The sequence below is a fragment of the Desarmillaria tabescens genome (assembly GCF_030435595.1).
Source record: "Desarmillaria tabescens strain CCBAS 213 chromosome Unknown EV420scaffold_74, whole genome shotgun sequence".
Lineage (NCBI taxonomy): Eukaryota > Fungi > Basidiomycota > Agaricomycetes > Agaricales > Physalacriaceae > Desarmillaria > Desarmillaria tabescens.
In genome coordinates, this window is record NW_026848373.1 from 94347 (window position 1) to 108599 (window position 14253).

Below are 14253 nucleotides of genomic sequence, written 5' to 3' on the forward strand. Positions count from 1 at the left end.
CCTAGGCGGTGCAGATATGCACTGAAATGTTACGCATGGGGTCCGTCTGACGGAAGAAAACAAGAACAAGTAACCCGTCTCTTCGATCGACGTCGTCCTCTCGTTCGTGACTGGTTTCTCATCGTTCTCGCCGACCTTTCTATTCCTTTTGTGGGAACGGCATTCAGGACCGTGGAGAACATCACACCTCTCTGTTTAGTGGATAAATCGGTTATGCAATATAGGCACGTTTTCAGCACGCAATTTTCCGAAGCTCATGTCGTTGAAGCTCAGGCTGAGGGATAGGCTATTACTCGGAACAACGATCATCAGCATTACTAGAGTCTGCCCCACACCATCTGAAGGATCGTGATCGCGTTCTTTTGACCATCGAGTATGCCATATCGATTCCGACACATGACTCGTCATAGCTTCACTCCCTCCGTTGTCGAGGATTCCATCTCGCTCAAGGCTCTAGTCGTACGACCTACCCGTATTATGACCTATCTGGTTCTCAACGCTCTCCAACCTCTTCTAAGCCTCGCTTCTTCGCTGGGTATCTGTGTTCCACTTGGTCAATATCCATCCGGCGCATTGGTGGATAACATGAGTGAAGAGAGTGAGGGAGCAGACCGGGGTCGATTGGCTATTCGGGATGAAACGGCTAGTGGAGAAGGTGAAACCGTACCTGGGCCTGTCGCAGTGTAAGATATCCACTACCTTGTATTCGTATCTCGTAGGCTGATATATACGCCTAGTTCAAGTAGTGCATTCTTCCATCACGGTTGACTAGAACTGTTGAACAGTGGATATATGCGCAATATCAGGCGGAAGGACGTGATACGCATGTCTATTTGACCGGTGAGATGTCCTATGTTTGTTTTTCTCTCCGCACCCGTAGACATTATCCTGATACCCTCGTTGATAACATGAGGTGTTGGCGTCAGTTTCTACTGGAAAGCGCGTCATTTTGTGTGAGCTACCTTGATACAAATGAGATTGGTTCTAATTCGGTTCGTCTAGGCAGCGACGCGAATACGGAACTCTGTTCTTACCGAGCGACTCCAGGAAGAGACCACCTTGAAGACGTCGTGAACAGGTAGGATACACATCCACTTGTGTTCGCATGACAATGTCACAGGAAAGCAATTGTTGGCGACATCAGACTCTTTACTAGCTCTGCACTTCCAAGAACTGAATAGGGTCGAAATACAGCACAGTGAGACACAACGTTCTCAGTGATCATCTCCGACTTTCATCATAAGCCAAGGGACAGCTCTAACCAAGTGAGCCGGCCGTCCTCATGCCCTCAGCTGGTGGAATAGTCGCCCGGAGAGGGGGCATGCTACAGTGTTCATTGTCGGAGTCGATAAAAGGGAATCTGTGATTCTAGGTATCCGAAGAGTAGCAGAATTCGGACGTGAGGAACGACTCGCTTGACCCGTCAACTTCTCTTGGCTTAGACTTTTTGCCACGACTTTTTGCTGATGAGCGATTATGAATCTTACTCTATTCGACACCAACTTACAGCTCCTCTGAGTTAGGATGCGTCGCCAATGGCCATCTAAAATCAGTACTGGCATTTTCCACATCGCGTATCCTTTGACAAAACTTTGAATTCAGAGCCCTGGTAAAAAGGATCCCAAGTTTTCCTTTGTGGAATAGCCGACACGGGGAGTCGAACCCTGTGTTATGACACTTAATCTATTCAGCTGGTTGTCCGGGTACCAATAAATTCACATTTTCCACTAAATATTCAATTTCCCGGGCACGTGGGAGGGACGTCGGATGTTTTTGATGATTTCTGATTCTCGAGTTCTGATCTATCAGTCACTCAAATGTCGTACTACCCATTAGAATGGTAAGTATTCTATGACCTATTACCAAGAGCGAAATTTTCTCCCTGTCAGACTTGATATTGGGGGAAGGAAATGTTGGAGTATTAAGTGTCGCGCATCGCAGCGCGGTTGACGTCGGGATCTTCGGTTGTCAGGCAAGGAAACTGTTCTTCTCCTCGGCCTTGTTCACTACGTAGTATTACTACTTCTATTAGGTGTACAGTTTGTAGATAAATAGACAGACAAACGATGATGACCCTCGCCTGTTTGCGAGGGCTCCCTGCTATATCCGGGTGAGCGGCTGGAGAATTACCGCTTATCTCAACAGGAAATAGTACTTACGTCTTGCTGGGATATGCATGTGAGTCTCCGTCGAGGAGCAGCATGTGCGAGGTGAGGTGTACGCCTTCAAGATTTACTTGTGCGGTTAACAAAACTCAATGCAGACATTGCCGAGGTCAAAAGGATCTAGACATAGCACAGTAACCTATATGTACCATTGTGGGAGTCGAACCCGCGTTATGACATCCAGCCTGCTTGGCTTCATCGGCTCAGTATTAATTCGCACGTCTGAAATAACAACGGACTGAACTGATACGAGCTCAGCTTGAAAATGTTCAGAATTAAGGTGTTGCGCTCACGTGACATAGTTAAGCGCCCGAGATCGGATCCGAGGCTTAACACCCTTTCTTTCTCTCTTCTTCTGCGCTCGCCGTTCATGCCGGCGCGTATGAGCCCTTTTCGATCCTGCGATAGCTACGGATTAACGCAATCAGACGAGAGACGGATGCCAGAGGAACTATGGCCTAGATGAATGGAAACGGACGACAGAGAGCAACTTGGGCCATCGTCGACGCGTACTCGGAGGATGCCCCCATCACCAATTCGAAAGCCTCCCAGATCCTTTCTTCCTTTCCTCGCCATGCTATCTCGTCCTCTCAAATTTAAATTCGGGAAGCTCCTAGCTCCGCGCGATTCCGCACCAACATGTGTAGTGAGATATATCCAATTTGGCAACACTCTTGACATTCGCCGTTACGATCGTTTAGCACCGGGATGCTCATGCATGTATGTCGCAAGTCGATCCGCATCTGCCTTAGCTCTAGGGCTAGCGCTCCCGATTCGTGTCCTCTTTCTGACAGTTACAAGCGATACGCCCATCATTTCTGCCGAGCAGTAATTCCCTCGGACCTAGCGCCAGTAACACCACCACCACCACCACCATCATCAATCGTATACACATTCCTTCAGTGGACGCGTCACAAGCCACAGGGCCTCGCGTAGTCTCTGTCAGTTCACTGAACGCCCAACGTGCTACATCCCCTGAAAGAATCACCTTCATGTATGCAGCTCGGTTTGCCCAATGGCTATGGTACACCTAGGTATACGCTTGCTGTCTTGCAGTGGGCATCTTCGTAAAGCTCACCAACCGACCTCCGACCTAGGTGGTACAGGTCGGCACCGTACTATCATGCGCGGGGACGAAAAGCAGGAACGAGCAGCGCGTCTCTTCGACTCCTCCTCGTGGACCACGTCTATTCCTTTCGTGAACATGGCGGGCAGGACCAGGGAGAACGTTGCGCGTCTGCAGCGGCCGAACAAATGGGTTAAATGTAAGCGCGTTTTGCAATGCTCAAATTTACGAAGCTCATGCCATTGAAAGTTGGACTTATTACTCGGTACGTTTATCGTGGAATTCGGTTCCAGATCCCTCGCCAACGCTACAAGAGTCCTACTCGTGCCATTTGAAGCTGAATCTAAAGGATCATAATCGTGCTCTATTGACCATCGAGTAAGTGCTGCGCTTTATATCAGTTACAATGCTTGAAACTTCTCCTAGCCTCGCTCCCTCCGTTGTCGAATCCATCTCCCTCGATACTCCCGTCGTAATCTCTTGTAATCCTCCCATATCCTGGGTTTCCAACCCACTGCAACGTCCCTGTTGCGTTGTGCAGCCGAGGGTATATCTGTCACTCAGCTTTGGGAGAGGCATGACCGACCGGCTGGACAGAGGGCTCGTTGGCGGATGATGCGAGTGGAAAGAGCAAAAGTGCAGAGGAACGATCTGTGGCTCCGGATGAATCAGCTCGTAGAGAGAGTGAAGAGGCTCTTGGCCCGTCATAGAGTAAGATTTCCATTCTCGCCTCTGCGTTTCTCGTGGACTGATGAATGCAGTAGCATATCCCTCAGTCACGGGCGATGCGGCTCAAACAGTAGCTATATGGGCAACAGCAAGCAAACCGGCGCGATGCGAGAGGTCCTATGTTCGTATTTCTCCCGCATATATGCTAATACATAGCATGAGATATTGGCGTCTGTAAAGCGTGTCATTTTGTGTGAGTGACCTCGATGCAAACGAGCGTGACACTAATTAATTCTGTCTAGGCGACTACAAGAACACGGAACGCGGTTACCTTCCTGTTCTTGCAGAGCGACGCCGGGAGGAGATCCAATCCGAAGTTGACGGCCCTGAAGACGTCGTAAGCAGGCAGAGATACAAACCGACTTGTGTTCGCACGATGATGCAGTCGTTTTCGTTGACACATCCAGAAGCAAAACCGTCGCGAACGTTATATCCCGACTCGTCTTAAATAATACTTCTTTGGATGTTAAGTCTATTATTTCTCCTGTCTTTCTACATACATATGAGTTTCAAGTTACGTTTCGAGAGGGAAGAGATATACCTACCTCGCCTCACCGAACGCTTAAAATACCCATACCATATGGTATGCATTGTCTCATGCAGAGGCGCTGGTAAAAATACAAGCCACACGAACACGGCCAATGAGGGGTTCGAACCCAATACTTCCTTAGCATGACATGCTAACTGACTCATCCGTCGGCCCATACCTGTCCTTTGCGTACACATGTCTACTTCGAGATCAAGAGCATCTCTTGCTGGCTGATATGCTTGTGAAGAGGGTGGAGCTACGTCCTGACCTGTCGTAGGGTAAGGTACCTGTTTTTTCTTGTCGTTCTCGTGGACTGGTGTATGCGCTGAATTCAAGTAGTGTATCCTTCCCTTCACGGGAGAGGCGGCTTGAACGGCGCAAGATCAGGCGGGTCGATGCTGGTCGGACGTGTATTTGTCTGGAGAGATGCTCCATGTTTGTCTTTCTCCCCCATGCGTTGCTTCGGCATTGGACTGATACTCATTTTTAATAACACAAGGGATCGACGTCTGTTTATACCGGCAAGAACGCTATTTTGTGTGAGTGACATTGATGCAGATGATGGTAAGGCTAATTGTTTTCGTCTAGCAGGCAACACGAACGCGGAAGTCCTAACTCCTGAACGTAAGGAACAGCTTGCGCCTTCCGTCTTGACACTCACTCTCAGCTTCTCTCTGCTTGATCCAGAGTGGTGACTTCCTGGCGATGAACGATTCCCAACTTAGTTCGTCTTGACACCGACCTACCCTTTTATTCAGGATGGGTCGCCGATGACCATCTAAACTCGAGACTCGGCACACGGCATCCGGTGGAATAAATCCTCGTGTGATACCAGCTCTCCGGTTCGATATCTGTCATCCCCACCATGATGACCCTGAAGGCATGTAATGGGAGAAAGAAAGTCGGTATATGTTCCCGGGTCTATGCGATATTGGTACTTATTACTTATGCAGCGAACCAAATGAATCTGTAGTTGTATTACTATAAGTCCCTTAACCCAAATTTTCATCTCTATTCGCGCATCGCCGGTCGGGTTTCTCGCATGAACTTTTCTTCATCGCTGCTAGTGAAGCATCGTCATCTATAAGCTCGAATTCGCGTGTGAGTTTCATGAACTGGCGTTGTTTCAACCCCATTCAACGAATACGAATCGCTCTGGATGCCCTAGGAGATATAAGATGATTTGGAAATACTAGGAGGAGTAGGAGGAGTGTATACGGTAAGTTGGACCGGCCTTCCAAGCTGTGAGAATGACTTTATTTAACATGTTACAGAGCGGCTGGAATTGAACTGGTGAAGGAGCATCTGCAAGATCGACAAGGTTTGTGAAGCAAGTATAGGTTTATCGGAGCCCCACGATGAACTTTTCAGAGAATCCCGATTCGGCAGCACGGTTAAAAGAAAAGGATTGGAGATAAAAATCCGGTGGACCGTTGTTATTCGAGCAGCCAATCTGGGGATCGACCCGAAGATTCATTTCTGCATTCAATATGTTACATCTAGGTAAGTTGGCCGATGCGCTGTTGCTATTAGTATTCAATCTTAAATAATCAGTGTTTGTTTAAACATTTGTTCCCATGCAGAGGATCCAGCTTGGTCTCGTTTGTGGGACTTGATCCCTCGATTTTGAGCTCGTGATCCCATCTCAGTGCAGGCTATAGCATGAATTACATGCAGTTCGACTTGATGTTACGGGCAGGGAACAACATATCTTCCCGATCACACAGGAAAACTCGAAGCCAACCTCGAAGCCAACATCAAAAGTATTCAGATAGCACACTGCCTTACGATGGGAGTCGAACCCAGATCAGAACACCTAACCAGTTGAGTCAGTCACCCGAAGATCCATTGGAAAAAAGATAAAGTTCTCCTGGATGACCGTGTGGGTGTTCAAGGGACCAGCGGAGTACATCGTATCCGTCTCGAGCTAACAAAGCAAGACGTCAGTGAAAACAAGATACTGAGACCTTACAAATGAGGGAATCATTGTCCGCATCAGGATCAAACCCTTAGTTCGACACCTATCGGAGTCAGCAAGTACACAGACAAATGGTGGTGTGGAAACTCTGTAGTCTAGTACATTTATTTGCGGATGTATTGGAACAAGAATCCCTGTGGACATTCATATGCCAGTACAAGTACAATACCACAATTAAATATTGAATGTACTTGTTGAAAATATAAAACATTGTTCCCTCGGCATATTTCGAAGTTGTCAACTTGAAAGATGGGGATTGAACACATTTCAACAATGCTAATCAACTTGAGAGAGTAGGCTTATAAAACTTACAGCAGGAGATACACCTACTTCCTTGGGGTCGGCTCACTGAATGACAGGTACTTCCTGCTTAAGTATGAATTGTCGCATGCAAAAGCCCTGGTGAAGACATAAAAATGATACTAGCATGGACATGGTCAACAAGGGATTCGAACCCAATATTTCCTTAGCAAGCCAGATATGCTAACCAACTGATTCGTCAGCCCACATCTGTCCTTCATGTACATGTTCACTTGGAGATACAGCAATGGTAGGGCATATGTTGTTGAGTACCTAGATCAGTAAAACAAGAACTCTTAGCCCTGGCGGAAAACCTAGATTTAAAAAATTTATCAAAACATTTATATAGATGTCAGGGTAAGAGTCGAACCCAGGACATTAATGACATATGGGGCTGCTAGTTGACTGAGTATTCATCTGACCCTCACACTGGTAAGATGGTAAAATAGTCTGTATTTCTGTATCCTTTCCCTTCGTCTTAGAATTCAACTCCTTATACTTTCCACCTCATGTATTCTTTGACAAAACTTTGAATTTGGAGCCCCAGTAAAAAGGATCTGAATATTCCATTCAATGAATAGCTGATGTGGGGGGTTGAACCTCATGTTATAATGCCTAACCTATTTAGATGGTGGGCAGAGTATCAATAAATTCTCATTTTCCACTAAAGATTCAGCTTCCTGGGCATGTTAGAGGAACATTGGATTTTTTTTGGATGACTTCTTGAGTTCAATTCTATCAGTCATTCAATTCTAGTATTCCCCATTAGGAAGATATTCTATGACTTATTGTCAATATCATCACCACAAGTGCATTATCAACAAGATCAAACATTTCTACCTGTCAGACTTGATGTTGGGGGAAAGTAATAATACATCTTACTAGGAATGTAAGTCTCCATCGAGGAGCAGCAAGTAAGAGGTGATGTTCAAGCATTCAAGCTTCGCCAATGCATTTAAAAAAACTCAAGACCCTAGTCAAAAGCAGTCAAGACTCAAAAGACTACAATACCAAATCCATGGCCGAGGTGGGGTTCAAACCCACATAATAACATCTAGCCTACTTAGCTTCATCAGCTCAGTATCAATTCACACTTCTGAAGTAATAAAGGACATCAAACCATACAATATTAGTGTTTCAATGAAAAGTAGGGTGCATTCATGTGATGCAGTTCAGCCTCATCAGCCCACAATCCAAGACTTATTTCTCTCTTCCCTCTGTGTCATCATTTAGACCGGCACATATCAGCCCTTCTCGATCCTATGGCAGCTAAGGATCAACATACGTGACAATGTGACAGATAGATGCCAGAGAAACCATGTTTAAAATCGATAAAAATAGACAACTCTGAGGACACAGAGAACCATGACTGTCGATGTGCACCTACTGGGAGGATATCCCAGCCACCATCCCCTCTAAACTCTTTCTTACCTTCCTCACCATGCCATCGAGATGCTCAGATTAAAATCTGGAGCTGCATGTGGTTCTGTGCCAGCAGGCATAGCACCTGTATATCTGAAACCCTTGACTTCCATCATTGTCATCTAACACTGGGCTGCTCACATTGAAGAATTGACTCGAATCTGCCTTGGCTCAAGAACTCCCCAGGAGTCAAGTCCTCCTTCTGATGGTTACCTTGTACTGGCTGTATTGCTCAGTACCAAGCACTAATTCCTTCTTTCATCGATCGCACACATCTTCGTTCAATTGATGTGTCATAATGGACACCCAGCATGCTAAAGTTATTGAAAGAACTGCTTTCTTCATGGATGCGGCTTGGTTTTCCCAAAGGTGATGATATGTCTATGTGGGTGGCAGTTGTACTTGCTGTCTTCCTGGGAACAACTTTAAAAGTTCACCAACTGATCTAGGCAGCACAAATCAGGACTGTAATACTATATGTGAGGCACATCAGATGATAAAAACAGGAACAAGCAATGCACCACTTCCATCAATGTCATCCTCTTGTCTCCTCACCCTTTCATGAGTACAGTGTGCAGGGTCACAGAGAACACTATGCACCCACAGCTAGCAGAGAAATGGCATAATGTAATTCTATCTTGTAGCACTCAAATTTTTGATGCTCATACTATTTGAGGTTGAACTTATTTCTTGGCATGGTGATAGTTGGAGTCAATATTGGGTCTCTAATCAGAATCTCAGAGTCCTCCTCATGTCATCTGAAAGACCATAATCACGTTCTCTTCACTGTTGAGTTATCTTCTGTGCTTTCTGCTGATGACCTACAATGCTTCACTTACCTTGGCCTTGCTCCCTCTGTTGTCAAGGAATCAGTCTCACTCAAAGCTCCTGTCTTAACCATGTACCACTCATCAGTGCTCTGCTGTCCAGCCTGGTTGCAAGCCTCACTTCTCCACAGTACCTATGAGGGTATCTCTGTGTTCCTGTGTCTGGGGAGACATGAATGACTGAAATAAGAGGACTCAGTCAAGGCCTGGTTGGTGCTTTGGTGAATAACATGAGTAAGGAGAGTGAGGAAACAGAGGGTCAGTTGAATGAACTGTTGCTGATGAGCAAGCTTGCAAATGGGGCGAAGCAACATCCTAGCCTGTTGCAGGGTAAGATCTACATTCTCTTGCTGTCATATCTCACAGACTGATGAATGTGGCAGCATATCCTTCCTTCATGGATGAGGCAGTTCGAATAGTAGCTATATGTGCAAGATCAGGAGGATCAATACTCATTGGATGCGACTCTATTGTGCATTTGATTGGCAAGATGTTCTATGTTCATCTTTCTCCCCACATACTTTGACATTATTCTTGTACTCTCATTGATAGTATGAGATTCTGGTGTCAGTTTCTACTGGCAAGCATGCCAAGTAAACTTATCAGAGACAAAAATCTTGCACAAGACATCATTACTGAGTGGAATCAAACTCAACCCTGCATTAGCTTCCAAGTGATCCAGATAGCTAATGTGTTGGTACTCACATTTAAATGAAAACACTTGAAACTGGGATCTGCTTGACATACTAAGCTTGTCAGTTGTTGCTATGGTATATATAAAAGTCCCCCTTTCTAAATGGCACAGACTGGGGCTTCTCCAGAAAACCTTAGTTTTGGATACAGCAGAGTTTCATACCAGTCAGTTACCACCGGAGATCTGGCTCGAGGTACCCTTAAAACATTTCAGTGTTACTGAAATCGAAAAAAACCCAGCGATCATTCTATTGGCCAACGTGGGAATCGAACCCAAGACCTTCGCGTTAATACGTCTGCAAAGTAACAATATTAGCACGACGCTCTAACCAACTGAGCTAGTCGGCCACACGCAGATCTCTGGGTTACCGTAAGACATTCATGTACATGTGGGGAGGTCTAGACCTGTCATCCGGCCCACCCCGAAGGAGACTTGACCCCATGAACGAAGTGCGAGCTCTAGAATCCCTCTCACCGCTGCTCTGTGGGATGGTTCTCGCTCGAGCCCTTTGATTCTTGATTCTCGGTCGTTCCATCCTATGGGTATAAAGTCTGGGGTGTCGAGGAGGGAGGGGTATCTATCTACATCTTTCCCAAGTACGAGTACGACGCGTCCGCTTCTCTGATGTGGGTTATACCCTGACGTGCCCGTTCGTTTAGCTTCACCCCACCCCATCCCATGTCGGAGATAACGCGTAGCATCTGGACCGTCGTGCTTATCGCTATGGGCGAGGGGAAGAAACAACGCTAGCGCTGAGGTTCGTCTTGTCGGCGTTAGCTTGGCGCCTTGTTGACTTTCACCTACCTTAGCTCTTCCCGAGCGTTCTTTTCGGAATCAAAATCACACCACCACTCTCCAACCCAAAGCCGGTCAACTCTCTCTTTATTTATTCATCCACACAATCAAATCACAAAGACCCGGGCCCGGTTCCCCCACTCATCCAAGTTGGTACGTTGTGCCACTCTTCCCCGCGTTCGGGTCTGACGAACTCCGTTAGTACCACTACTTATTATGATAACCCCCAAGTCCAAAAGCAAATGTTATGTACAACTACGCTTGTGTCTGTATGATTACCAATTAGCATCCCATCCCATCCGCCACCATTACTGCTGGAATAAAAATAAGTCTTCGTATGCGTGTCTTTACATATCCTTCTGAACCAACATTACGTGCACCCAGGTGAAGACAACTGCGCGCGCGTTTCTGTATGATTACGAATTAGCAATAGCATCCCTTCCGCCACTTGAATAAGTCTGTGTGTGTCTTTACATATCTTGCGGAGGAAAGCAGGTTACCTTCTGAACAGCCGTTACGTGCGCCCAGGCGAAGATAACTGCGCGCGTACTTCTGCCAATAGCATGCCATTCTTTACCACTTCAATAAGTCTGCGGTATCTTTATACATTACGTCGGAGGAAAGCGGGTTACCTTCTCGCCGTTACGATATGCAATGCACCCAGTTCGAGACAACTATGCGCGCGCTCCTGTCACTAATAGCATCCATTCTACTTCCCGAAAAAGTCTGCGCCAAGTCCGCAACGTATCGCATTACGTCGGAAGAAAGCGGGTAACCCTTTCCACCTGTGCGCCCAGGTCAAGATAAATTGTCAATGAACGTAAGACTCGCAATCTCGAACAGTACACCGCGCTCCAACGCCACTCGATATCGGGGTCCGGCGATATATGTATATTAATACAGCCTCGAATAACGAAGAACAACCGAGCCCTAGTACGCATTACCGATAAGATATACCCATACCTATGCTATACGAAATGTTCGAATGAATATAGTATTGACGCGTGATAAGAAAAGAAAAAAACCCAAAAAATGAAATAAACAGTGTTGTGTTATGAATGTCGATGGCGATGATGATGGTGGTGATGATGGGGCCGGTGTTCCCGCTGGTAGTCGTATCCGGGGGCGACGGTGACGGGTGTGGGAGTGCGATGCCCCCCTTGGAACACCCTCTGCAGGAACGAAGGATGTCGTTGCGGCGATAGAGGCGTATCGGAATCCGTCGACGAAGACGTGGAAAACACCACCGGCTGAACTCCCTTCGCGTCAGACACTACGTACGATACCCAAAAGGCGGAACGGAAGGACGCACCACGACTCTAGATGATGACCTGCCTCCTTTTTGTTGTGGTGGAACAACCACGTATCCTCCTGGTGGCGGCGCGGGTGGATTGGGATACGGCGTTGGGTAATATGGGTTGTGATTAGTATACCCGGGGTAATACGGCGCAGGCGGAGGAGGCGGTGGTGGTGGTGTAGGCGTAGGTGAGACGTAGTAAGTCTGGCTGGAACGGTGTTTTGATTGCGACCGGCGAGTGGAGGAAGAGTGACGTGTGGTTGTGTGAGTGTGGGTGTGCGGTGGTGGCGCGGGGCCGTGTAGTGGTATTGCGGGCTGGTGGTGACGAGAAGCAGAGGGAGGGGCAGGGGCAGGACCATGGTTGTGTGGCGGCATGGGTCCTGGCATCGGAGTGTACAAGTTCATCAGCGGCGGAGGGCCCGGAGGGGGTGCTCGCTGGCTGAAGCGCTGATCCCGCGGATGAGGACGGGCTGTGGTGGAACATCATTGTCCCCCACATCCGAGCGTGGACCAAAGGGCGACCTGTACTCGGAAGCATGAGCTTGAGCATCGTCGACCCAGCAAGAGATCCTCCGCATAGTCACTTGCTAACGCTCTGCTGCCTTTGGAGAGTAGATAGCATCCATTCTACTGCCCGAAAAAGTCGGCGCCCTGTCTAATCAGTCCCAACTTTGCCATTTGGAGCATAGCGGGGACGCTAGAATAACTGAATAGATGCATTATGGCAGTGCTCGTAGTACTGGGGTAGAGAATCCTCTTCAAGAGTCATGTAATTCGTCGTGGTCTCCCAGGAAAGTAGAGAAGTACCGAGGAGAGCTCACAACTGGCGGAAAGAACCCATGCGGAGCGTAGATCCAATCTGCTTTCGTAGATAGGCATGACGACCAAGTGTTTGCCAAGTGTCATAGACACTTTTAAATCAGCACCGCGGACGTACTATACACGAAAAAAAAAAATCAGACGCTAGACCTGCTGTTATGTTTCTTAGGTGGAGTACCAAGGATGAACTAACCTTTATTTAAACCAAATGTCTGGGAAGGCAGTACACTGCGCCAAGATAAACTTGAACAGGATTAAAAGCCTCATTTTTTGAAGCTCGAGTACGGGAGGGAACGAAAAGAGCAACTGCGTTTAACCTATGTATGTCGACATGGTGGTAAACGGTAAAGAAACGGGCACGGTAAGAAACGGGTTCGGAGCCTGTTGATTCCGGCGGCTCGTACAGCCACTAGTAACTCCAATATCATTCATTTAACATCGTGCTTAACCTGCTTGGAATGGTGATATTTTTTTCAAGTATTCAAAATCAAGATAGGCGGTGCTGTTAGGGGTGAATGATATAGATGAGTCTGTGAGCGGAGGATAAATCCAATGTTACGGCGTGCAAATGGATGTGGACAGATTCACTTCTCGTTCAAATAAAATGGGTTTAAAGCTTGCTTTACGCAAGTCTAATTGCGGCAAGGGCAGAACGGAGATTGGCACCGGGATTCCAAATCAAGTCACCCAGGGGACCGGGATCCTCGTCATAGTGCCGTTCGAAGGACCGAGATCCTCACGGTAATCTTAGCCCGACACTTGCTCGAAGAGGTTCTCGCAAGTGTTTCTCGATCGGTTCCTGGTAAGACAGTGCAGCGAAGAGAGGAGCCACATCGCTCTCTCACTCACCCTCTCACTGTCCTACCAGGTAAGCTTGAACGGTCGCTCTCTGATTTGCCTTCTCGCTGTCGTACCAGACTCGGTGCTGTAGTTTTCTCGATTACCCTCCCTCCCTTCCCTAGTTACTGCGGGCTTCGTCATTAGACCTTTTTCATATTCGCCCGACTTTCCCTTGGATATTTCATATCTTGGATAATTTTCTGACTACTAGTACAAACCATTGGACGAATTTTTTCTTTGTTCTCTCCACTCATGTACTGTATCCACCGGCTCAGACACACGACACGCTGAAATATATGTTTTTAGGGCCCCCTGGAGACGTTTCCGGGGGCCTACTTTTGGCTACCATCGGAGTTCTAAGCGAGCAACGCAATGGTAGTGTACCTAACTGAAGTCTTGTTTGCCAGCAAAGATCCTTGGAGGTAATAGCATATCGACATCAGTACGAAATTATACATAATTGAACAGGTTCCATTAAAATACAATAGCTTTGCTTACACGAACGTGAGAGACAAAGCAATATCCTAGATTAAAGAGAACGAGCCGCACGCATACGGTATTCCTGATAAATGCTGAGGATAAGTTCATGTTGCGCCGTGGTTCGTGACTAGGCAACTCTATGACTTTCAGGGAAAGCATGAATGTACAGATTGAGGATTGGATATAGCGTAGGGAACAAGGCATAGCAAGGTCAAATCGGAACGTCAAGGTATGACTAAATAGATATTTCAATGACGGAAGTTCCTGCGCGGGGCTGGAATCCTCGAGTCAGGAGGCACCGGGTAGGCAAGT

The 14253-nt window shown here is 47.1% G+C and overlaps 1 non-coding gene across 1 annotated transcript; it reads right to left on the reverse strand.

Moving 5' to 3' along the window:
* Positions 1-9961: 9961 nt before the first annotated feature.
* On the reverse strand, positions 9962-10057 carry EV420DRAFT_t273. Its single transcript has one exon. It is a non-coding gene; the product is annotated as a tRNA-Ile (tRNA).
* Between the last annotated feature and the right edge of the window lie 4196 nt (positions 10058-14253).